Source organism: Triturus cristatus, chromosome 12 (genome assembly GCF_964204655.1).
Source record: "Triturus cristatus chromosome 12, aTriCri1.1, whole genome shotgun sequence".
Classification (NCBI taxonomy): domain Eukaryota; kingdom Metazoa; phylum Chordata; class Amphibia; order Caudata; family Salamandridae; genus Triturus; species Triturus cristatus.
The window spans coordinates 330832871-330858470 of record NC_140595.1 but is presented as its reverse complement, the minus strand read 5'-3'; the positions used below and the strand labels follow the sequence as shown (position 1 = coordinate 330858470).

Sequence of the window (25600 nt, the reverse complement as noted above, 5' to 3'; positions counted from 1 at the left end):
TGCAACAGAGGGACTTTTTCGATTGCCCCCTTCCGGATCATCAGATTTATTTGGGAAAAAAGCTCTTTGAGATGAGCAGGGGGTGGACCCTTGGGAGGAGAATTTGGTGGAATCTTTGTGAATTCCAGAGCATGGCCTCTGGCTACTATATCCAAAACCCACTTGTCTGTAGTAATTTTGGACCAGTTCGAATAGAAGTGGGATATTCTTCCTCCAATTTTTATCTGGGGCAACGGCAGAAATGGTGGCAGTAGGCTGACCTCATTGTTTTTTATTGGACTCTCGTTCACGAAAGGATTGCTTCTTTCTTGACTGCGAATAAGAATGACTTCGCTGTCCATAGGATTGCTGCCTGTAGTTTTGGGATTTTTGGCCAGTATGGGAGGATTGATAAGAACGCTGCTGATTATAACTTCCCCTGTTGGAGAAGAATCCACGTCCTTTGGCACCACGAAAGGAAGATTTTCGGAACTGTAGGCTGCCAAGAGACCTCGCCGTCTCTGTATCTTTTTTAATAGTCTGAAGGGCTTCATAAACATGCTGTCTGAACAGAGACTCTCCATCAAACGGCATATCGATGATTTTCGATTGGACCTCTTGACGGAAAGATGTTGACTTCAGACAACCTTGCCTCCTCAATACTGCTGCACCCGCCAATTGCCTGAATCCAGTAGTAGCCATATCCACGGCTGCATCGATGATTTCCGCCAAGGTATATTCCCCTTCTTGCAAGATTTTTAAGGCCTCGGACTTTGAAGTCTCCGGCAGCAAATTAATGTAGGGGGAGATGTCGGACCACATCTGGCGATCGTATCTCCCTAATATGGCTAGGGAGTGTGCAGCCCGAACCGTGGTCGCTGCCATCGTGGAGACCTTTTTCCAGATTGCATCCAATCGTCTGCCATCTCTGTCAGGTGGAGCTGAAATAGGAGACAAGGGGTTCCTGGTCCGTCTCTGCGCCGCCTGGGCTATGACGGAGTCAGCTTTAGGCTGGCCGATGAGACACGCCGGTGAGTCGCTTGGTGCCTTATATTTTTTGTCTAACCATGGTAAGACTGCTGGGAGAGAATTTGGTGTAGCCATGATCTTTAAGCCCTCTTTCCAATTAAAATCTATAATCAGAATTGTCCTAATCTGTTTCCTTGGTTGGTCTTTAAAATTGTAGAGGAAGCAGTCATCCTTTTTTGCTTCCATTGGAATAAGAAATCTCTTAGTTGCTCCCTCCATCAGGAGATGAAAACTTTCTATATCCACCGGAGGAGACTCCACGGGGGCCAGAGTGGTTGGTGACAGTGTTTGTATTTGATAGTCGTCCCACTCCGACAGCACTGAATGGTCATCCACCTCTCCCTGTTCCCTGTCCTCGTCAGTAGTATTTGCGTCATGTGAATGACGAGATGGCAATGGAGAAGGTGGTCTTGGAGATTGGAGAGAGGGTATGGGAACCGTTGGCATAGGCGTAGACGGAAGAGACTCCGCCGATTCAGAAAGAGGGAAGCGCCGATAATAGTCCTGTAACATATATTGTAAGTTGTTCAGCAGGTCTAACGGCATTTGTGCAGAAGGAACTGAAACAGGAGGTGGAGGTTGCGGTTCAGTACCTGGATCTTCCTCCTGGTCGTCATCCTGGTACTTGATAAACAGTTCTGATGGACTCCTTGCAGTCCTCATCCTCCTCCTCCGAATCTAAAAGCTGTTCCAGCAGTTTTAATGGTGATAAGGTTTCCAAAGAGGATCCACGGCATTGAAGAAGAGAAGTCGCCGTCAATGGCTGGTTAGATAAGGCAGACGCCGAAGTTGCAGTCCAAACCTGCTTATCTGTGCAGGTAGGTAAGAGAGGCGTCGACGAGTGTGCCGTCGATGGAATTGTCGATGATGACGGTGGTGGCAACAATACCTGGCCTGACACAGAAGCAGTCTTCGACGACGAGGCCATTTTCGTCGACGAGATGTTAGCCGTCGACGAGGCTATCTTCGTTGACAAGGAGGACGACGACGAGGCAATCTTCGTCGACGAGGAAATCTTTACCGTCGACGAGTCAGTTCCGTAGACGGCACGGTAGTCTTCATCGACGAGGTGGCCGCCGACGAGGAAGTCTTCGTCGACGAGGTGGGCGTCGACCCAGCAGTCGATGAAATCTTTTTTGTCCTTACCGTCGACAGAGCGGAGACGAGTGGTGACACTTCCTTCGTCGACGAGATGGGTCTGACACTCACGGATACCAGCGTCGACGGAGACAAAGCCAATGTCATAATCATTTTAGGTCTCGGAGACGAGAATGTAACCGTCGACGTTGATGTAGCTTCGACGATGATAACCGTCGACGAAGCAGCCGTCGACGACGACGTCAACGACGGCATTTTTACCGGAGGTAAATCTTTGTCAGAAAATCTTTTAGTTGCCAGAGACTTTCCTGATTTCCTCGGGGGCGTAGCAGGCTTGGAATTTGAAGGTGAAGAAGAAGAAGACTGGCCAGAGCCCTTAGCAGGCTGAATTTTCCTCAACACCTTCGCCCCAGGAGAAGATAATTCTTCTTCAGCCATCCTTTTTCTGGAGGATATAGAGGACCCAGAGGCTGCACTTTCTACCTCAGATAAAGGGTTGTCCTTGTCCGTAATCTTCTGTAGCCACAGAAGTAGGTGCCCTTCTCTATCCCTGAGGGTTTTCTGAGGGAAGGTCCTGCAGATCTTACAATCCCTCACCTCATGATCCGGATAGAGGCAGTAAATACACTTCTTGTAAGGATCTTCAGAGAAGAGCCGGAGCTTTCCATAGGACTCACAAGGCCTAAAGAGAGACCTTTTAGAAGTTGACATCTTGAAGTAATCCAAAAACTAGCAAAAAACTGTGAAGTACTGAGCAGAGCTCAGGGAGACTCCCTTCACACGACATGTGGTAGAAAATCTGAGAGCCTGAGCCTCTGAGGAGAACATTCTGGTGGGTGCTGTCGCCTGATTGGCTACAGTTTGGACCGGACATAATGACTGTGATAGTCATAGGTGTGGAAGTTTTTTCCTTGTAGCTTAGGCTACTTTACTTCCTGGTTTCAGGTTACCAAGGTTTTTTGTTATTATATGCATGATTATTGCTTTTCTATGTACCGTGGGACTCCCACTCCGACGACGGGGAATGATTCAGGCATGTGAATCTATGAAAGCCACCCCAAATACTGGCGAACCATACTTCTTCAGGGCCCGGCACTGCTGCATTTTTTTTACAGCCCGAGAGCATTATTAACTGTGTTCCAGAAGCTCTATAGGCTTCGTGCATGAAGGGAGAGAATTGCCTTTGTCCATATAATCTCTTTTTCTTTTTACATTATTTGTTTTAATTCTTCTCTATTGGTTTTCCTCAGTAATTTAATTAGGCACTCACTATTGAACCACCTGTTTTTTATGATTCCCTTATGTTCTTATTTAATGTAGACTTTGCCCTCTCCTTGTAAGGACTATATACCCTTCTTAATGGGGCAACTATTGGAGCCCATTATAGCCATGTTCCTCATGGAGGCACTTAAATTCTCGAAATCCTGTGCTATGTACTGAGAAGATTGATTGATCTGAGATTTCAAAATCTCCATCATACCATTTATACTTTGAGAGTTTGATTTTGCTGTCCTCACTGATTTACACTCATTCCTACAGTAAATTGGCTGACTATTCCGCCAATGCTCCCTTAAATAACCACAACTGTACAGCGAGAGCACGAGTGATTTGTGGTCACTCCCTGCAATATCGCCTATTACTAGGTCCTTTACTCTACCAAAATTTTAGGAAGAGATTATAACAATCGATCAGTGTAGACACTCTCCCATTGTCAAAAGTGAGCTGGGCCCATTTGGTCGCCTATGCATCAGGCTGTCCAACAGTCTAACTAACTGTCTACCGATCCCATCCCCCTGCTGGAGCGGCAACAATTGACATGGGATACCCAAAGCATTTTCTTTCCCCAATTGAAACTCATCCTTCGATAAGATGGGTGGAATCTCTGCATTAAAATTGCCCATCAATAGGACGTGGGTCCCTTGCTCAGTGTGCCACTGGATTCAAGCTAGCCTGGCTGAAGAAGGGTGACATACCCTGAAACCGGTCCCAGGATGCTTGTTTCCGGTCCAGGGAGGACCTGGCCTGGCAGTTCGGTCTGGACTGTTCCCATGGGGCACAGGGTCAAGACTGATTTGCATATGGCTGGGTCCAAACTTGGGTGGCGTAGTGGGTAAAAGAACTATGGATTTAACCCAGATCTTTTGACTGGGGATAATGTTTGCATTGTTAGCATTCCATCCATCATTTGTTTGCTGTAACACTTTTCGCCCTAAGTGGGATGGGTATGTCCAGACGTGGGTCCCGTGCTCTCCATGCCACTGGAATCAAGCTATCCTGGCTGAAGAGGGGTGAAACCCCGAAACTGGTCCTAGGATGCTTGTTCCCAGTCCAGGGAGGACCTGGCTTGGCAGTTCGGACTGGACTGTTCCCATGAGGCACAGGGTCAAGACTGATTTGCATATGGCTGGGTTCAAACTGGAATGGCATGGTGAGCAAAACAATGATGGATTTAGATCCAGATCTCTGTACTGGGGTGAATGTATGACATTGCTCTGCATTCTGTCCATCAATTGTTGTTTTTGCATTTGTCACCCCGAGTGGGACGAGTATGCCCAGACGTGGGTCCTGTGTTCTCCATGCCACTGGAATCAAGCTATCCTGGCTGAAGAGGGGTGAAACCCCGAAACCGGTCCTAGGATGCTTGTTTCCAGTCCAGGGAGGACCTGGCTTGGCAGTTCAGGCTGGACTGTTCCCCTGAGGCACAGGGTCAAGAATGATTTGCATATGGCTGGTTTCAAACTGGAATGGCATGGTGAGCAAAAAAAACGATGGATTTAGGCCCAGATCTATGTACTGGGGTGAATGTATGACGTTGCTCTGCATTCTGTCCATCAATTGCTGTTTTTACATACTATATCAGGGTCAGCAAAAATATCCACCAATTGAAGGACATAATCAACTTCCTCATAGCTGTTAGATACGTTTTGATCATCCTCCAGCCTAAAGGACTCTGCTCCAACAATCGTGGGAATGTATGGGCACTGATAAATCATGGACCATCTGCACAGACTTTGAATCAGTAATGGTGAATTATGGCCCTGTTTATGTCGGATGACAGGCCGATGGTAGGGAATTATACCCACGAAGGTCCGAGGCAGTAACCTTGTCTGTTATTGGTTGGACGGCAGGGACCTCAGGTTGCAGATACAACATAGATAATTGAACCCTTCCTATACTTCTCTTGCTTGTCCTTTCTAATTTATTTTCCCTTTCTTTTTCTAGGCTTAAAAGCCAATTCTTCTACATTGGAAGTCAGTTTTTCCCTTTTAGATTTTTTCAAGATTGGGAAAACTTCACTACTTTTCCCTAGATCAGGGACATGACTGGGGAGTTCCTCCCAGTTGTTAGTAACCTCTGGGACTGAAAGATCTTCTTTAAAAAAGCCTTCCAAATGGAATAAGTCTACTGACAGGTCACAACTATTGGCCTTCATTTGGGGTTTAAGCCTAAGACCACCTACTTGCACACCTATCTCAATCAATGGATGGATGACAGATCTCTGGTTGGTAATGGTGCTTACCCAGTTTCAGTGTAAAATGGATGAATGTATTCTGGGTGCTCAAAGGAAGAAGGGTCATCCACCCTTCCCAATTAGTGATCCCTAGAGAACACACAATGTACAACTAAAGCCGAGCACACCTGTAATATATCACATCAAATGTTTAACAACAAATGCACACTAATTTTCTTGATATTTCATATCATGGTCTTCTCTTTATTTTTCTTTGGTCCAGCCATCACGTGTTTCGTCGCCCGGGAGTGCCCGTGACTTCATTAGGGCTGGAAAGTGAATAAATATACACCATTTGTTTGTTTGTCTTATATATGAGCTTTCCAAAAGTAATGGTGAGGTGAGATAATGGTGGAGCCCATACAATTATACAATTATAATTATAATGATAAATTGTAACAGTAAATTTGTGGTGTATATGCTTCAATGTAAATGCAACAAATTTTATAGAGGGAGTACTATTCGACCTCTCAAAGTACGCATCAGTGAACATCGACGTGCGATCAGATACAAAGACTCAAGATACCCTACTGCAGTACACATAAATGAATGTACAACACAGGATAGACACAAAATATTCACTTTCTGTGGGATTGACAAGATCAAAAGGGATCCCAGGGGTGGTAATATGGAGTTAACATTGAGACGCAGAGAAGCAGTTTGGATCATGAAAATGGGAGCGGTTGAACATGGTCTTAATTTAGACCATGAGCTACATTATTTTTTGGGTGATTAATATCTCATCAACTTTGTTTGCATGGTGCATTGCGCAGACAATGTACACTTGATTTTGGTACATGATTGTAGTCTACTATATTGGATGTCTTTTTTATTTGAGATACTGACAATCATTCAGGGAGATAGTCGGGTGCTTTCGGAGTAATGTTACTTACAACCGATAACAGATTGCAGCATCGCACGTGCCATTCAGCTTTAACTCAGTGATCAGTGATCACATTTGTCTATGCTAAGGGTTTTCTCTGAATTTCTCTAGTTTCTCTGGCTTTTGGATAATATTCAGTGTTTACCATTAATAACTATAAGCAAAATATAATTTTTTCAGATCGTATATCTTGTGGCATTGATTTATCACTTCTCTGTTCAAGTGGCCAGGACGGATTTAACTGGTCATCAGGTAGATATGACTTAAGACTAGTCATGTCGGCATTTGGGTCTTTTCACATTTGGCTTTTAGTGGTGGCGTATATTCTTCTTCCAATTTCTGTTGACTTCACACACCAATAACTGTGGTGCGATTCAATTTCATTTTTGGCGTCTTCCTTCAGGAGGCGTTTATACACTGACGTCACTCTTTTTCAGCAACGTGGGTCTTCTGTTATTACATTTGATATCTCAATGGTTGATACTAGATTCTGATGTGTTTCAATAATTGTATCTGACTTTACTTTATGGGCTCCACCATTAGCTCACCTCACCATTACTTTTGGAAAGCTCATATATAAGACAAACAAACAAATGGTGTATATTTATTCACTTTCCAGCCCTGAGGATGTCGCGGGCGACGAAACACGTGTTGGCTGGACCAAAGAAAAATAAAGAGAAGACCATGATATGAAATATCAAGAAAATTAGTGTGCATTTGTTGTTAAACATTTGATGTTATATTTTACAGGTGTGCTCGGGTTTAGTTGTACTTGCACACCTATTTCAATAAAGCTAAGAAGAGTGGAACTTTTGAAACTGTTCAAATTGCCATTGTCAGCTATTTTTAAGGGTAATCCTTTAAGAATTACCGTTAAAAATATCTGATGTTATCTGAGCTATCAGCAAATTTTTTCAGTTTAGACAAAATAGATGACAAAATGAGCTCAAGGCTTTGCAATGGTTTAGAAAAACATATATAGTCCAATTAAATGTTAATGGGTAGGTTCAGCAACATGTTAGGAGACACAGAAATATTTGATAATACAAAAGTTGTAAAACTAGAGGTACACGAAAACATTTCCATGGCCTTTCCTGCAGCTTTGGCTTCTCAGGCAGTAATTCCAAACCCCTATTTACTACCACAAAATCTGATTTAACTGGAGAAATAACTGGTAAGGTGTAATCCAGTACAATAGAAGACTGTGAGACCTGTGGAGCTGATTGAGCCACTTGAGCATTACAAACCAGTGAACAATCCCTGGATGAAAATATTATTTCTTCCCTAGAGTGGGTCACTTGGTCTTGTGGTGGGTTAGCGATATGAGGCCCACGCAAATCCTCTATAGACACAATCGGATGATTTTCTTCAATCTCCATCTTTACATTCATTGTTGTGTGCGCCACTGAGCTAGTGATGGAGTTTACTTCCGAACATTTTTGAAAATACGCAGGTATTATTCTGTCCCCCACCCCCTTGAGAATTCCCAAATAATGTGCTCTATTTCTTAGTGGATTAGATTTTGTTTTTTGGCACAATTGGGTAAAGACTACTCTTCCTGATCTGAGTTCCACCTAAAGGTGCTTAGAGTAGGCCTGGGCGAAGCACTACGCTACGCTCGCGTAGTTTGCGAAGTTCACGCTACTTCGCACTACGCGAACTGCACGTAGCACAGTGCGAACACGCGTAGCGTAGTGTTGCGTAGTGCTGCGGTCATTTTTTGCTTGCTCGTGGTCCTCAACGTCAAGTTGGCGACCGCGAGCAAGCAAAATGACATCCCGGCAAGACTTTTTCCTTGTTCGCGATCGCGAGCATGGAAAATAAACCTCCCGGCGAGATTCCCAACGCGAGGAGGTCAGGTTTCTCATTGCGAGGGGTCGCGTATGCTCGCGACCGCTCGCGATGAGAAACTACCAGTTCGCATTGAGAAAGCTCCTGCTCGAGTAAAAATCTACTCGAGCAGCAGAAAACTACAGCTCGCACTGTGCAAGGTGCCATTTTCAATGATTGCACAGTGCCGGTTGCTTGTCCGCACTGTGCAATCATTGAAAACAACATCTTGCACAGTGCGAACATGTTACTACGCAGTTCGCGAAGTGCTACGCGTAGCTCGCGTAGTGCGAACTTCACTTTGCGTAGTTTCGCGAAGTGCTACTTCGCGAACTACGCCCACCCTTAGCTTAGAGCAATAATGGCATAGAATGGAAAGGATGAAAAGGAAGTTGCCAATGAAAGTCGTAGTGGGAAGGAGCACCCCAAGCCTGCAAGCCACACACCTAATCCTAGACAGGCCACTTCTGCAGGAACAGGTTATACCTTACTGCTGAAGCCACTAATGCTACATCACCCACAGATCTCAATGACAGGCTTGACTCTCCTCTGTCACCCTCAAGCCACTCGAAAAGGAATTTTACAGGGCAGTAAAGGAACCAAATATAAGGCCTCTCAAACGCCTCTAAAGGGTCATCCGAAAGGGAAGAAAGAGTCTGAAGTATATGCATCGCCTCACCTTGCCTAGAAGGTTTCCAATGTCTAATACTGCAAGAAAGGGGCATGAGCACGCTAGAAGATCCACTCTAAGTTTGCAGCCAACTGCAGAAAGTTGCAGCACACAATTGATGTGAAGTAATCAGCACCGGGACTAGACAAAGATTAGAAAGGGCCTGTGTGATCACTCAGGGGCAAAAAACGGCACAGAAACAATATAGAGGTATTATAGAGACCCCCCGCATGCAAGCAAGGTGCACCGACCTCACGTCAGCCGCCTCTGCTTGCCATGGGTGCCGATGTGTGCCTAAGCACCTAGCCACTCACAGGTCTCAATGCTTCTGTGCCTCACTTCTTCCGTGCTCAAGTGCTCCATTAAACCCAGGTTTCTGTTCCTTTTGTTCCTTTGGCCACAACTGGCCATAAAACAACTCACGTCCTATTCTCATAACCAGCTACAAATTCTGCAGACCCTGGGTATTAACTGTGGAGGGCAAAGAGAAGGACCGAGCCCCCTCCCCAAACTCCAACTTTCGGACTCTTTGCAACTAGTTGGTTTTACATCTTTATTGCGGGCCTACGGGCCTCCGGAGTCGTGGACTTGCATGCCCTAGGCAGTCACTCATTCTTTTGGCGGGCCTCCGGACTTATGAGCCCCAAGCAGAGCGACAGCCCCTGTAGGGCAGAAGTGGGAAAGTAGCGGGTAGTAGCAGGCGGTGAGTGGCAGGGAAGGAAAGTGAAGCAGGGAAAGCAGCTAGGTACATGTTGGGTTGTGACGACAACAACACCCTCCCATGCCGCTCACATGGATCAAACCAGCCTAAATCAGATCTAACTGGGCCTGGCCAGTGTCTTGGGACCTCATGGTCTTGGACGTCCTCCTTGCTGAACACCCGCAACCACTCATTCCATGGTATCTACAATGTAGTTGCCTACACTTTTAGGAAAAGGAAACACCAGTATAACTGAGCATATTGTTGTGACTAAAAGTGTTAAATATATGCAATTTTCAAATTCCCCCAGTGTGTATGAGAGACTACAATCCCTTTGTGATTGTTTTCAAGTTAACCTGCACAGTAGATACATCACTGATGTCCCTCCCTACTCAACTTTAGGAAATTGCTAAAAACTTCCCTTTACCCTCCTCCTTATTAGTCAGCTTACTGTTATCTCTTATTTTGTTGCTGTTATCATTCTTCTGTGGTTAAGCGCCAGGAAACCTTTGGTGTCAGTGCGCTATACAAATATCATCTAACAAGACAAGGTCGTTATGTTAGGAAACGGAATGACCTTGCAGTAAAGTGGAACAGAATTAATACTGAGTCATTCCTTGGAAGTATAATGAGGGGGCATAATGATTATGTTGTCATATTCTTAGATAAAACTGCTGGCAGTGACATGGTTTTACACTCATATGGGATATTAGCAAATAAAATTAAGCAGGACTAATTAGGCATGCATCTAAAGGTCAAGTAGATTCACATAGGTCATTTGACACAGCACGCATAAAGGCCAATAGCATGATTAGAAAAGGAATTAAACAACTCTCCAAGAGGTGCAGAATTAGTGAAAGTTGCAAACTCTTATAAGAACACTCTCTCTAAACAGAAAAACAGTCATTTAAAAAGAGGCTAGCAAGGCTTTATATGAAACTAGCAAGCAGAGGGACAACACTGAATTTAAGAGTGGCATTAATGCACCCTATTTTAGGGTGCGCACAGCCCAATTATTGAAAGTTTAACTCCCCCACATCATTTGGCTGATTATTTCTCTTCTGTTTATTCTCTGTCTGCAAATAAAAACAGTACTATTCCAATGGAGAAGGGGCAATGTGATGACGAGGCAACACCTTGTCCTTTCAAGTTTGACCTAGAGGTCATCAGCGCCATATCAAAAATAGTAAAGAGGGGAAAGCACCAGGACCGAATGGGGTTCCATTAGTTATGTTAATAGAAAATATTGATCTCTGGGCCCTTTTATTGACTAATGAGCTGAAAGCTGTTTCAAGTAAGGGTTTGCTTTCTACTTGGAGTCGTTCAGTAAGTGTCCCGATTTCTTAAAAAGGGAATAGATTTGAGACATGTTCCTCTTGACCCATCTCACTACTTGTCTCAACACTAAAGGTAGTGGGGAGAATATTGCTGCCACAATTGAAAAATTCGTCAGAAGTGCAAAATATTATATGTGATGTCTGATATGGTTTCCACAAAGTTATCTGCACCATAGAGCATGGCCTGAACTTAAATCTTACTAATTAACAAAAACAAACTGAATAAAGGTTCAATTTATTTGTAATTTATGGATCTATTGAGTGCCTTTGACTGCATAAACCATCCTAAATTGTGGGCACTGATAGGAGAGATCGGGATTGATGACTCAATGGCTTACATTTGTAGGCATCTATATTCAGGTACCACTGCTAGTGTGCGATAAGGAAGGTATGGGAAATGAGCCTTTCAAGATTCGTAGAGAGTGAAGCAGAGGTGTGTTTTGAGCCTCTTCCTCGTTACTCTTTATATGAAAAATATTGAAAATTCCTAACAGAAGAGGTGAGAGATATGGCACAAATACGTTTGCGTCCTGTGCCTGTCTTGTTATATACAGACAACCAGGTTCTGCCTGCACCCATAGGTACTGGACTACAATGTCTTCTAGATCATTTTATAATCTTTATGAATAACGTAGATCTGAATGTCTACTACAGTAAAACACACATTATAAGAAGTCTTGTCCTCATTTGTTAAGTGGAGAAAAGATATCAAATTTTGATACCTTCTACTATTAAGGTCTGCATTTCAATCGTTGGAACAACGGGCATCACCCAAGGGATATAAGTAGGCTATATTTTGCAAAATCTATCACTGCGGTATTTAGGTTTGCAGCTAGGTTAGGCATGAGGCCTCTGGAGGAGAGAACTGCTATCTATACTGCTGAGTGCAAATCAGTAGCCTGTTATGGTTCAAGTATCTGGGGCTATACAAATATAAATATTCTCCAGAAAGTGGAAAATAAGTGCCTCAAAAGAATGTTTACTATGCTGACAAGCTGCTCTACATCTATACGTTACATGGAACTAGGATACTGCAGACCAAATGCAAGGGTTAGCCTATATCAGGAAAATGTGTAAGGATATAGGAATGCCAGGGTATTTTGAAGAACCTAAGACAGTCCAGAGAATAAACAAGAGAGACTTTAAAACACTACTCACCCAGATTAGAAAGGAAGACAGGGCAAGCTGTGACCAGAAATAAAGTTACTAATATGGTACTAGCATCCTTGATAACACATCGTGGCATTCAGCCATATGTCATTACGGTCACTAACGTAAAACATAAATTTGTTTTAATGAGATTCTGTTTAAATACTGTACACATTTTAGTTTCCATTCCCCAAAAATTTGACCCTAAAGATAACTTACTTGTGTTATGTTATGTTATCATATTTATAACGCACACAGATACTCCTACGAAGAGCCCGAGGAAGCGAGTTCCAAGCCGTGTCCGCTCTGACAGCAAGAGAACTGCCCCCCACTCGCATAAACCGGAAGCGAGGAATGTGGGCCAGAAGCTGAGATGATGAACGAAGGTGTCTAGCGGGGGTGTAGAACAGGAAACGCTTCCTTAAGTAAGTGGTGCCGCAGGCATGCAGAGCACGATGGGCCAGGGTCAGGGCTTTAAACTTGGCTCATTCAGCCACAGGCAGCCAATGAAGTGAACACAGATGCTGTCTAACACTACTTGTCATCGGGATGTTAAAAAGAAGTCTCGCTGCAGCATTTTGGACAACCTGCAGTCTATTGAGTAGGTAACCCGGAAGGCTGACATACAAGGTGTTAGCGTAGTCGATCCATGAAAGTATCAGGGCCTGAGTCACCATTTCCTTAGCTGCCCTAGGGAGATGCGGGAGAAATTTCCTAAGGGTTTCAAGAATCCCAAAGCAATTCCCTGGGAGCTTCTTAATCTGGGTAGAAAAGGAAAGATTCTCTTCGAACCAGACTCCAAGATTCTTAGCGGGTTGCCCCGTCGAGGCTGGCATGGGGAATTCGGCTTGCCATAATACTTCCCTAAACTGGGGGGGAAAGGTCCAGTAAAGGAGAATTTCTGATTTGTCCTTGTTACATTTAAGCTGTGCTGAGGAAAGCCATTGAAAGACTGCTGACAAACAATATCTGGCCAAGGACGTGGAACACTTTGATTTTCCCAAGGTAAACAGAAGCGGAGTGTCATTAGCGTATGCTATAATTTTGGCTCCCAACTCTTCAGTAAAGTGAATCAGAGGGGTGACATATAAATTAAAAAGAAGGGAGCTCAAAGAGGACCCCAGAGGCACCCCAGTAGTCACCTCCTTAGGAGAGGAGGAGAACGGGGAGAGCCAGACCTGTTTATATTCCTGCAACAATTTCATAGCACTTATTTCGTTTTTCCGTAGCTAGTTTTTTATCTGGCCAGTTAGAAATATTAGAAGGCTTCTTGATGCGCAGCTTCAAGAGTTTTATTGATTTTGCATATCATTATGATTTGGTGTTTTTGATTGATGAAGGTTTTCGTATTTTAATGTTATTAATTTATGAAACAAACAGTATTTAAGGAAGGAACTTGGAAACATGCTTTCAACTTTACTGTAAATATTTTACTATTTGTCTTTTATGGTTCACACTTGAATCGAATAAAGAGATTGATGGATTTCTGGTGCTCATCACTGGCACAAATTAAACACAGTCAATATAACTCAATAGTTTGTATGAATTGCATTCATGTTAGCGTTAAACAGTAGACATAGAACTCAATACTTTGTACACGTCAATTAGCCCTGAGCTGAATTGTTGACGTGGACTTTATTTATTGTGAATTTATGAGGGCGCTGGAAAAGTTTCTCTGGTGCATGCTACGGTATTGGTGTTGTACACTGTTAGGGAAAGAGTAGCGGAAGCCATCCCACACATTATCTCCTGTTAATTCATTTATCTGAGTCATTGTTAAATCCAGTTTGTTGTGTTGCAACCACTTTGCATCACAGAGACATCTTTGGTAGCATGTGATGACAGAGCGACAAAACTTAATACACAAGGGATCATTATAAAGTTCAGCGGAAAGGGATCTTTCCTGAAGTTCCAGTCTTCCTCATTTGGAAGTGTAGGACCCACTGGGTTTCTGACAGCAGAGCCTCAGCCTGCTCTACAATTAGAATTCTTTGAGCCGGTGGTGTATACACCACAGTACTGCTGGGACCTTTTTACCGCATTGTGCCTTTACCACTTATTTTTTAGCATGCATATTTTTACTTTGAATATGCATTTACAACGCATGCCAATACCATGCATTAAAGGTAAGTTGGGGGGTGTGGGGAGGTCTCCTCCCACAAATACATTGTTTTAAAATCTAAAAACAATGTGTGGTATTGGCATGCGTTTTAAATGCATATTTGCGGTAAAAGCACTATGCAAGGAATCAGGGCCACTGGTATTTTGCTTTTCAGAAAGAAACCCCCACTTTATGGGTGTATTTCTCACCAGCACAATGAAACGGGGAGTGCAACCAGAAATAAGGTGCCCATACAGTATTTCAGCTGTGCCTACAGTGTATCCGTGATGGTGGATGCATTGTAGGCGCAGAGAAACCCACCAGGCTTGTGGGGGTTCTCTAAATAATTCAACAGGTATTTTGACGCAGAGGTCAGGGAATCCACCGACCTGCTAGACAGCCTACCAACCTGGAAAATAACCCCTTAAGTCCCAAAAAAATCTCCTGCAAAAATATCTAACATGAATACATTTCTCACTGGAAGAATGTCAATATACACCTACACCCATTATTAAACGCTTTTTCCAAACTAGAATGATAAATAAAGCCAATACGTTTTGTTGAATTTGGGGATTTAGAAAAAGTCATCATTATTATAGGAAGATATTTCTGTGTGGTTGATATTTCGTTTGAAACCAAATGTTTCCATCTGCATTTATATATGCAACTGTCAACAGACTTTAGTTTACAGGCTTGAGGATCAATCCAATTGAGGATTTGTGGGCATTTGCCCATGTATCATCTGCTATCTGCACAGATATTCCAGGAAATATGCTCGGAAATTCCAGTGTCAATTGGCTAATGACGTTTTTTAATATTAATTGTTCTTTTACATCCCTTGCCTCTTCCTCCATTTCTTTTTCAACCCCCTGCCTTTACCTACAACCATTGTCTTCTGTTATTTACTGATGTATTCGTGCAAACCTTTTATATATACATAATATACTGACCTTGGATTTGAGATATTTATACAATAGTAATATGAGTCTATGCATCTAGTTATTGTTAAATGCCTTAATGTATTTTGTATTGAAAGCTTATCAAATGAAACTAGACTGAATGGACATTATTCATAACAGCGAGAGAAAGAGAGATAAATGGCCCCAGTGTGTTCAGAACTAAATGGAAAAGCCTTCTTGAATACCGTTATTTCACACTTTTCCTGAAAATGGGGTGCTTAGGGATTTTAATTATGTGTTCAATGAGTTGCATGAACTTCGACTGACAGATCGTCATGTTAGATCTGAGGTGGTGGGTGGGCATGCAGAGGAGGGCAACAGTTGCGAAAGGATACAGAGGTCTTGATTCAAAACAATTTGGAAGTGGTTTAGAGACTTCAAACTTAAATCTTGCCCCACCTTCAATACAAGTATTTTGTGTTCAAATGCATTCAGGTACAAGCAGAGTTGGGATGCCTTGTTCTGGGTTCTTGGTTGTTTTAGATGTTCTTTCTTGGACACGTATATGAGGTGTACTGATTAATCCAAGCAGGACACCGTTATTTCTTCTGTAAGTAACAGCGTGTGTTTGGCTGAACAATCAGTAGGACTTAATAAAAACACACAGATAACACTATAATGTTCCATAGACGTAGTGTGCGAAATCTGTGTTCTTCACAACCTCATTCAATCGGAGTCAGCATAGAAATCCATAGTGAATAGAGTGTAAAGACTTTTCTATATTTGCAATTATGAAGAGGCTAATCCGAGACCATCAGGGCATTGCTTGAAAATTCCTGTGGAGGGCAAATGCCTTTGCACTTTGCCACTGACCATATGTGGCGCCATTTCTTTGTGCTCTGTGCAAAAGACTCTAATGAAACTGCAGAGATCCTACTTATGCAGCCTGTTCTGTCTCCATGGCAATACACACTTCCTTCAGCAGTTGATGATGCCTTTTCCTTCCATTTACTCCTGAAAGATCATAAAGAATGCAATCACAAGGAGATGATGGACGGAGCACTGACACTTTTCAGACACTCACCCCCAGTCACAAATCTGGGTTAAATCCATCATCGTTCTTTAGCTCACTTCGAAACCCCAGTTCAGACCCAGCCATTTGCAAATCAGTCTTGACCCTGTTCCTCATGGGAACAGCTCAGCCTAAACTGCCAAGCCAGGTCTTCCCTGGACCGGAGACAAGCATCCTGGGACTGGTTTCGTCAGCCATGCTAGCTTGAATCTATTTGCAAGGTGAGCAAGGGACCCAGGTATAGGCATACTTAGGCCAACCTAGGGTGGATCATAAAGAACCCCTGTGAAGATGCTTTAAACTTTGCTGACTGCAGTTATTATTTTTGAATCTGTTATCTCAAATTGATTGGCCGTGACTTCATGTTGATGCCACCATTTGTTGCATAAGTAGTGTCCCCCTTGGGTCAGTAGGTTGTACATGTCTAGACATCTGGTTAAGCCTTGCTTCACCAGTTCAAAAGGAACATCCGGACAAGGTACAGGAGTCTAATTTGTCTCCCCTAGGTTGGGTATAAACCTAGGATTTGAGATGAAAACCTATTGCTGTGGTATGGCATGAAGAAAAAAAAGCAGCACATTTATGTGTCGCAAGGAACGGGATCCAGACCGGGATCAGAAACAGAGATTTGGCAACGAGTTACTGGAAATCTTCTACAGTAAGTCAGCATTCTGAGTGCCCCAAGAACCTTGGGGTGTAGCTGGTCAGAAAGATGCTTTCGAAATTTGTTGCACTAGTTTTAAGGGCCTGTACAGACATTTCAGGGTTGTATGTGAACTGAACCTGCATCACCCTATCACATTTCATATCATCCCAGAGGCCCAAATAAGCACCACACAACTGAATTCCTTTAGGGTGTTCCATCCTTATTTTTTCTTTTTAAAACTGGCGGGATGCTGAGGGTCCATAACAATCAGTTCTCCAACCATAGGACTTGCCATATTAAGTAGACCTCATTAAGCCTCCTTGACTCGCCAGTGAGATCTAGAGAAACAGTCAAGACCCAACTTAATGGAGTTGGAGTGGGCTGAGTCCATGTACAGTGCAACACAACCATCACACTCACAATGAAGTATGAAAGCTCAGTCTCTTTTGTTTGCTGCACAACATGTTTAATAACATCTTATAATATAGCAAATATATTCTTAGTCATTGGAAATTATTAAAAATACATAAAACAAATAGACAATTATAGCAAGGTAACTACACGCTGAAATTGTATTCTCACAATTAGAACAGTTGACTAATGTAGAAACAAGCAACCAGTTAAACTAGATGGTAATAGCAACAAACAGCAAGGAAACCACTGCTCCTGGCTAAAACCATTTATGAAAGGCTCAGGCATCATTTGGGAGGTAATTCTGTTCCGGCTGAATACTCAGGTTTTCAAGCAGAACAGAAATACAAATTTGTAGGTTTTACTGCACCCAGAATTCTTGAGTTCTACCAAAAATAAAAAATAAACCAGGATTCTAAAAGGAGGTGGAATATGTCACTGGTAGTTGGAACAGCAATGGAGAAAACATGCAGGAACAGGTACTGTAATTGTGCATTCTGCAAGTCACACCATAAACACATAACTGCATAGTAATGACAAGATGATATTGCATGGAAATTGTAATTGCAGGTTCGATTTACCACCCCTCTGTTACCGCTCAACTTGTAGTAGCTCCCATAATGTTTCAGAACCTCTAATGTTTGTGATCCTCATAACATTTCTAGAACAGGATAAACACAGAAACGAGAAAAAATGTAGCACAGAACTGAAAATATTGATACACAGGTTTTGCAGATGTCTACAATTTGTGAAGCCTGCTTGACAAGGATACTGTAACAATGAGAGATCAAAATCTCCCACAAAAGTAATTACTTTATAGCAATTCAGCAACGGTTATCCTGCAAGACAAACGTCTTGCAAATGTCAAAACAGGAATACATAACAAGTATTGTAGTTACAATATGCCAGTGCTTGTAAAACACGAAGGAAGTGTCTCTGAATTGTGTATTTGTAAACAAAGAGGCAAGCGCAGCCCAGTCCACAATGCAGGGTGTGGAGCCACAGGCACACAGGGCTCACTACAGACTAAGAGGGCTCCTGGATACCGATAGCGGGGTAGCCAACTGCGTTAATGCAGTGAAGGATGTGCTTGCCTGGCAACTTCCCCATCCATCTAATAAGCATCCACCTCCATCTCTGGCGAGGGACTCGGAAGATGTTCATGAACATAGCAGTTGTCATTGATGTTTCCGGGGCGTAGTTTCAGAGGGGGGTGTTTTGTGTGTGATACCCCCTCCTAAATACACTATTGACTTTGCAGGAGGGCCTGGGGCCCTTGCGTTGAGACTGCTATGTGTGTGTCGGTTTAATTGCCATCCTGATCTCACTATGAAGTTTTAACTTGTTCATTTTTTGGATCAGGAATTTAAATATATTTAGGCCCGGGTTTACAAAGATTTGTGTTTGGGGTTGCGTCTCGTTTTTGACACACCCAATATGTAAAATCCATTTTGGCATTTACAAAGCCACAAAAACAAGAGTGTGCATAGACATTTGTGTGCATCCACCCATGTATTACGACACATAACTGAATTCACATTGGCCCAGATTTCCAAAGCTTTAAAGACTGGGTTGCATCACTTTTTAGATGCAGCCAAACAATATCATTTATGTATTTACAACGCCATGCAAATGCAGATTAAGATGCTGATCTGAAAAAATTGAATGCATTGCACTGTCCTGTGTTACTTGGTGCCAGGTAGGAGTTTCATGGGTAGTGCACGGAGGGTGGAGGGGTGGGTAAATTACCATGCATCTATCCATGTGTTTTGATGCAAACCCATAGGTACAAAGAGCTGGAAACATGTGTGTGAGCTAAAATGGTGCACCTGCCTGAGGCTTGGGAATAGAGGAGAAATATCCTTATTTCCGTCTTGCATTTGTGCTGCATTCTGCAGCAAATACACAAAGAGCAAAAATCCACCAAGGATAGTTTTGAGCGGAAAGGATACCCCCTTCCTGAACAAAAACTATACAGACCATAAAGTAGACACCATTGCACTATGGTGCAGCGTGCCTGCATTGGCATTAGCACTAGGCAGCCCAAAGTGCGCTAGGACATGGACAGTGTAGAACTGCACAATTTCTTTTAAGAGATGGAGTAGTTCTACTCTCTTCAGGTGATGCAAACTAGTGCAGCAACTTTGCTCGCTGCTCTGTGTTATGCCACTTCTTTGTAAAAATGACACTTAGTGACCAGTTTACCAAAAGAGTAGCAAATGTGCACCTACGGAACTACTCCTAGAATGTATGCAAATGTACTACTTTTTTGAATTCACAAACATGGCAGTAGTAGGCTTGGAAAGCTATATCAGTATCAATTTTCCAAGCATACTACTAGCAATCAACCACTCAAAAGGTGATAGGATGAATGCAGGCAAATAGTATACCTACTAGTAATCCCTCAAAATAGCATTTCAAACCACAGTTTTTCGGCCAATGTACCACTCTAGACCGAGGACCTGATTTAGGATTTAGCAGAATGAGTTAAGGCAGACAGGGTGGTGGAGCACATTATTGCCTTTACTCCCCCCACCCAGTTTTGAGGTATAGGCCAGCACAATTGGCATCTCTATATTTTGGCAGGAACAGACATCATGGCAATTTTTGTCATTGTATGAAAAGTTTAACGTCAATCTCCATCAAACATGACAGCTGGCCATCAGACTTTTCCAAAGTGTTTTATTTTATAAAAACAAACTCAGTGGGAGTTTGTTTTGGAAAGAAAAAACAACTAATGATCTCTACACCAGTTTTTTTCCCATGACCTAGGGGGGCATATTTCTTTTTTTCACTGTCCCTCACCACCAGGATATTCCTAGCAATGATGGTCATACAAAAAAAAGTAATCATGCACTCTAAATAGGGTGGCTAGTCGTAGGACTTATTTGCAATTGCACCTACTCAATCGGGCAGAAAAAGTAAAACTTGCAATCCGCCTGCCAATAGGGTGGGCAGACCTTGTGTTTGGTCGAATGGGTTGCAACAGAGTACCTGTCCATCAAACTCTAAATCAGCCTCAGAAACCAACCTAATGAAAAATATTAATGACTGTGCTGTTCATAGGAACGGTCCTGCCCACATCTTGGTGATGTCACCCATTCACCCTGCAGCCCAGAGCCGGCTCCTCCACGTGGGCGCAGGAGTGTCGCCCCACTGCTTTCTCGCAGTGCAAGAAGTAGAAACATAAAATGGTATAAATACCATTTTATGTGTCTGCTTCTCGCACTGCGAGAAAGCAGAAGAATGGTTTGGTTGCAGGTGGGCGGGGTGGGGAGGAGTGGCTAGCCCAATGTTGTGGGCGCAGACTGTTTGGTTGGCCCCAGGGCCGACCAAACCAGTAATGCACACTCTCCTGTTTTCTCCATGTAGGCTGCATGTAGCCTGCATGGAGAAAACGTCCTACTCATAGAGGCCTGTGTGGACGGTATCCGAGCCAATCACAACGCTGCCATTGCAGACAAAATGTAGATCAGGGCAACCTTAAAAATTGAACTCCGAGATCTGTGTACCCGGGGATCGTGCACCTCCAAGATCTATGTACCCGGGAATCGTACACCTGCAAGATCTGTGTGCTCGCAGGTTGTGTGCCTACACTATCAGCTCGGCTTGAACTGTGCACTCTCACGGCTGTGCACCTCCAAGATTAGGGCAACCTGAAATAATGCTCTGCGAGATATGTGTACCCGGCAATCATGCACCTCCAAGATCTGTGTGAATGGAAATTGCACACCTCCGAGGCCAGCTCAACTCTAACTGTGCAACCTTGGAGCTGCACAACTCTAAGATGTGCACACCCCATGCAATGGGCACCCAAGACAAGTACAATCTAAACTGAGCAGGTAGAGCTGTGCACCGCCACATCAGACCACTGCTACAGTTGTGCTCCTCCAAGATCCGTGCAGCTTGAGCCGTGCACTTTGAAGACTTGCCATGGTCTGACTCCAGTACTTGTAGTCTAGCGCCACATGCCTGCCAGAGCTGTATATCCAATCTCCACAGCTTGTTTAGGTTTAATAGTTGAGCTTCTAGAGCTGTCTGCCTCTTAGAGCTGTGCGTCTGTCAGTTGCGCTTTCCATTGCCGTGGAAATCTAGGGACCGTGAGCCTCCCAAAGCTGTGTGTACCTTTAAGGTATGCATGCTTAGAAGCGTGGGTCACTGTCTTCTGATGTAAGCAAGTTTCCCAGTGGCAGTAGCTTCCAACGTGTGGGGTACCTCCCAGAGATGTGTGAAAAGAGATGTTTTCTCTGAGAGTTGGGTTTCTGCTAGACTCCTAGAGCTGTGTGTTCTCCCCTCTGTGTTTTCTGTGTCTGTGTATCTCCAAGGGCAATGTGCATTGAGCAGGGCTAGCAGAGCTTTGTGCCTCCCAGGGCCGTGTATAGAATGCCTGTCTCCAAGGACCGGGTGCCAGTGCCACACAAGCTGTTCACCTTAAAAGTGTGCACCTAGAGCTGTGTGCCTTGCTGCGCTGCGAACTACTCTGAGCTGCCCCACCCACTAAAGGAGCTTGTCCCGCTCCCCCAATCCCTGGCAGACGGTGCAGCAGCCTCCCGCAGCTGGCTGAAATAGAGCAAGGATGTAATAACATGCCAGCGGTGACAAAGAACAAATGTTACTTACCTGTAAACTGTGGTTCTCCAGTATTGGTGTCTTTCATAGATTCACATGCTTGAATATTCCCCGTCGTCGAAGTGGGAGTCCCACGGTATATAAAAAGCAATAAGTGTCATGTATATACATAAACATACATAACCACATAATAGCATATACATATCCAAATAAACTTTATATACATTTCAGAACTAGCATATCAAGTGAAAAAATACCATAGGATAGTATTGACACATAGGAAAGCATTGAGAAAAAGAATCACTTTACTGACATATCAATGTTGTTTTATAGTCCAAACTCCAGCCAATCAGGCGCAAGCACCCTCTAGAACCTTCTCCTCAGAGGCTCAGCTCCTCAGATTTTCGTAGCACTAGAGTAACAACAGAGCCGAAGGAGGAGAAGAGAGCCTCTGAGGGGAGGAGGGTGGGTCGCATGTGAATCTATGAAAGACACCAATACTGGAGAACCACAGTTTACAGGTAAGTAACATTTGTTCTTCTCCAGTATTTGGGGTGTCTTTCATAGATTCACATGCTTGAATAGAATAGTGAGCAGTAAGCAGCCTTATAGAAGGCCGTAATAATATTGCCTGTAATACAATAACAATGTATTAAATATGCAATAAAGAATTCCCAAGGAGGAGGGAAGTAGCAGAGGCTCACCTTATTTAAACAGATTCCGTAGAACTGCTTGTCCCACAGCTGTGTCCGCTTCATTAATCGATTCCAGGCAGTAGTGCTTCGTGAACGTGTGCCTGCTGGACCATGTAGCTGCCCGGCAAATCTGGTGGATGGGTACACCAGCGAACAGGGCAGTGGAAGAAGACAAGGCTCTTGTTGAATGAGCCCGTAATCCAGAAGAAAGAGGCTTACCAGCCCTTTGATGGCAAAAGGAGATTACTGAAGAAACCCAACGGGCAATCGTGGGCTTGGTAACTGACTGTCCTTTACAAGTGCGTCCGCAGGCCACAAATAGCTGATCCGATTTGCGGAAGGATTGTGTTCTGCTAATGTAAAATTTCAGACATCTCTTCAAGTCCAGAGAGTGTAAACTCTGCTCCGCCGGGGACTGCGGATGTGGGAAAAAGGTCTTTAAGATTACTGGTTCATTGAGATGGAAATCGGATGGCACTTTAGGCATGAAACCGGATTAGTGCGGAGAATAACACAGTCCGTTCTGAATTGAAGAAACGGAGGTTGTACTGTAAAGGCGTGGATGTCACTGACCCTGCGGGAGGAAGTCAGAGCAAGGAGGAGGGCCACTTTCCAAGTTAAGAATTTGAAATCCGCCGAGTGAATTGGCTCGAAGGGCGCCTTCATGAGCTGAGCCAATACAATGTTCAGACGCCACGTGGGTGGAGGTCGCCGAATGGGCGGGAACATTCGGAAGAGGCCCTTGAAAAACTGCTGTATTACTCTAGATGAATAGAGAGAGGACGAGCCATCCGGTCGAAAGCGAGATATTGCCGCTAGAAAGACCTGCAAGGTAGAGTGTGACAGTCCAGACTGCGCTAACTGCAGGAAGAACAGCAGAATGCATTCCCGGGAGGCGTGCACTGGATGAATGTGAGCGGACGTGCACCAAAGACAAAAACGCTTCCATTTTAGCTTATAAGGCTTCACTGTGGAGGGCGCCCTTGCCCTAGCTAACACCTCCCTGCAGGCTGACGGAATGTTCAAATGAGCAAATTCAAGGTGCTCAGGTTCCAAGCTGACAAGCTGAGTGAACTGGGATTCGGATGGCATATCCGTCCTTCGTTCATCGTTAGCAGATCCGGCCTCGGGAGAAGAAGGATGGGTTCGCATTGGGAGAGGAGGAGCAACTCCGAGAACCATGCTTGCCGAGGCCACCGTGGAGCTATGAGGAGTATCTGGCACGGTTGTTGCCGCATCTTCCGCAACACTCGAGGGATCAGAGGGATCGGCGGAAAAGCGTACGCAAATGTCCTGTACCAATTTATCGAAAGGGCATTTCCGCACGATCCTTTGTAGGGAAACCAGCTTGCGTAGGACTGGCATTTGGAATTCTGAGGGGTTGCAAACAGGTCTATACTCGGGCGACCCCAACGGCCGAAGACAAAGTCCAGAGTCGGCTGATGTAACTCCCACTCGTGGGTCGATGATGTTGACCGACTGAGTGCATCCGCCAGAGTATTGGAAATGCCGGGCAGATGGACTGCTTGGAGAGTAATCTGATGGGCTATGGCCCAACTCCAAATTCTCTGAGCCAGACGTGAAAGCAGCGGAGATCTTGTCCCGCCCTGCTTGTTGAGGTAGTGCATGCAGGTGGTGTTGTCCGTCTGAATAAGGACCGACTCCCCTTGGAGCTGGAGGCGGAAGGACTTCAACGCCAGGAAAATGGCCATTAGCTCCAATCTGTTGATGTGCCAGACAAGCTGAGCCGGTGTCCACTTGCCCTTGATGGATAAGTCTTGAAGATGCCCGCCCCAGCCTTCCATGGATGCGTCCGTGGTAAGGACGAGCTCTGGGGCTGTTGTTAGAAAAGATGTTCCTGCTGCGATGTTGGAAGGACGGGCCCACCAACGCAGCGCATGCACTATGCGGGATGTTACTACGAGCTGGTCGTTGAAGGAACCGGAGACTTGACGCCACTGCTTGTCCAATTCCTCCTGAATGGCACGACTCCTCAGTCTGCAATTCGGAATCAAAGCGATACATGAGGACGCCATCCCTAGAAAAGACTTTAATGTGCGGACTGAAGCGGACTGTTTTGCTGCGATGGAGCTTGCAAGCTGTCGAATTTGTGCTTGACGTTCCGCAGAGGCAAAGGCCATGGCAGTGCTTGTGTCGATGGTCGCACCCAGAAAGGTCTTGCACAGAGCTGGTGTAAGCTGAGACTTTTGCAAGTTGATCGACAAGCCTAGAGACTGAAACAGATCGAGGCAGCGCTGAGTATCGAGAGCCGCTTGGTGGGAGGATTGGGGTTTGATGAGGCAATCGTCCAAGTACGGGTATATTTTTATCCCCGTCAGTCTCAAATAAGCCACCACTGGAGCCAGGATCTTTGTGAAGACCCGTGGAGCTGATCGGAGGCCGAAGGGCAGGACCTTGAATTGGAAATCCCTGTGGCCCACACGAAAACGTAAGTACTTCCTGTGGCGTGGAAATATGGGCACATGGAAATAAGCATCCTGAAGGTCGATTGTTGTCATGAAATCGCCGTGAGAGAAGAATTGCATGATGTCCTTTAGTGTGAGCATGCGGAATGATTGGGCCTTGAGGAATTTGTTGAGCGACCTTAGGTCGAGGATGGGGCGCCACTCCCCTAATTTCTTTAGTATGAGGAAAAAACGGGAATAGAACCCCAATCCTTTTTGTGATTTCAGGACCACTTCGATGGCCCCTTTTTTGAGCATTATCTGAATCTGATTGAAACGTTCCTTGAGGTGGGTGGGAGGAGGCCCGGGATGGAGCGGTGCATGGGGGAACCTTCACGAACTCTAGAGTATGCCCCCTTGAAATAATGTCCAGAACCCAGCGGTCCGAAGTGATTGAGGACCAAGTTGAAAAGAACTGGGAGATTCGTCCTCCAACAGGAGAAAGGGGAAACACTGAAAGAGGGGTCGTTTGATGTAAGCAGTCATTGTTTTTTGGAAGAGTTTCCTTTGTAATTTGACTTTCCTCTAAAAGACTTGCCAGACTGCTGTCTGTAAG

General features: G+C 44.4%; 1 long non-coding RNA gene across 4 annotated transcripts in view; it reads right to left on the bottom strand.

Annotated features, from left to right (window-relative positions):
• LOC146775975 (uncharacterized) overlaps positions 1-25600 on the bottom strand; it is a 1152826-nt gene that overhangs the window by 195673 nt on the left and 931553 nt on the right. The window contains exon 7 of one of the 4 annotated variants that reach the window (XR_014971953.1): positions 17729-17976. The exons of the other annotated variants lie outside the window; for them this stretch is intronic. This is a non-coding gene — a long non-coding RNA (uncharacterized LOC146775975). Of the gene's footprint in view, positions 1-17728; positions 17977-25600 lie in introns of those variants that run through there. 4 annotated transcript variants of the gene reach the window in all.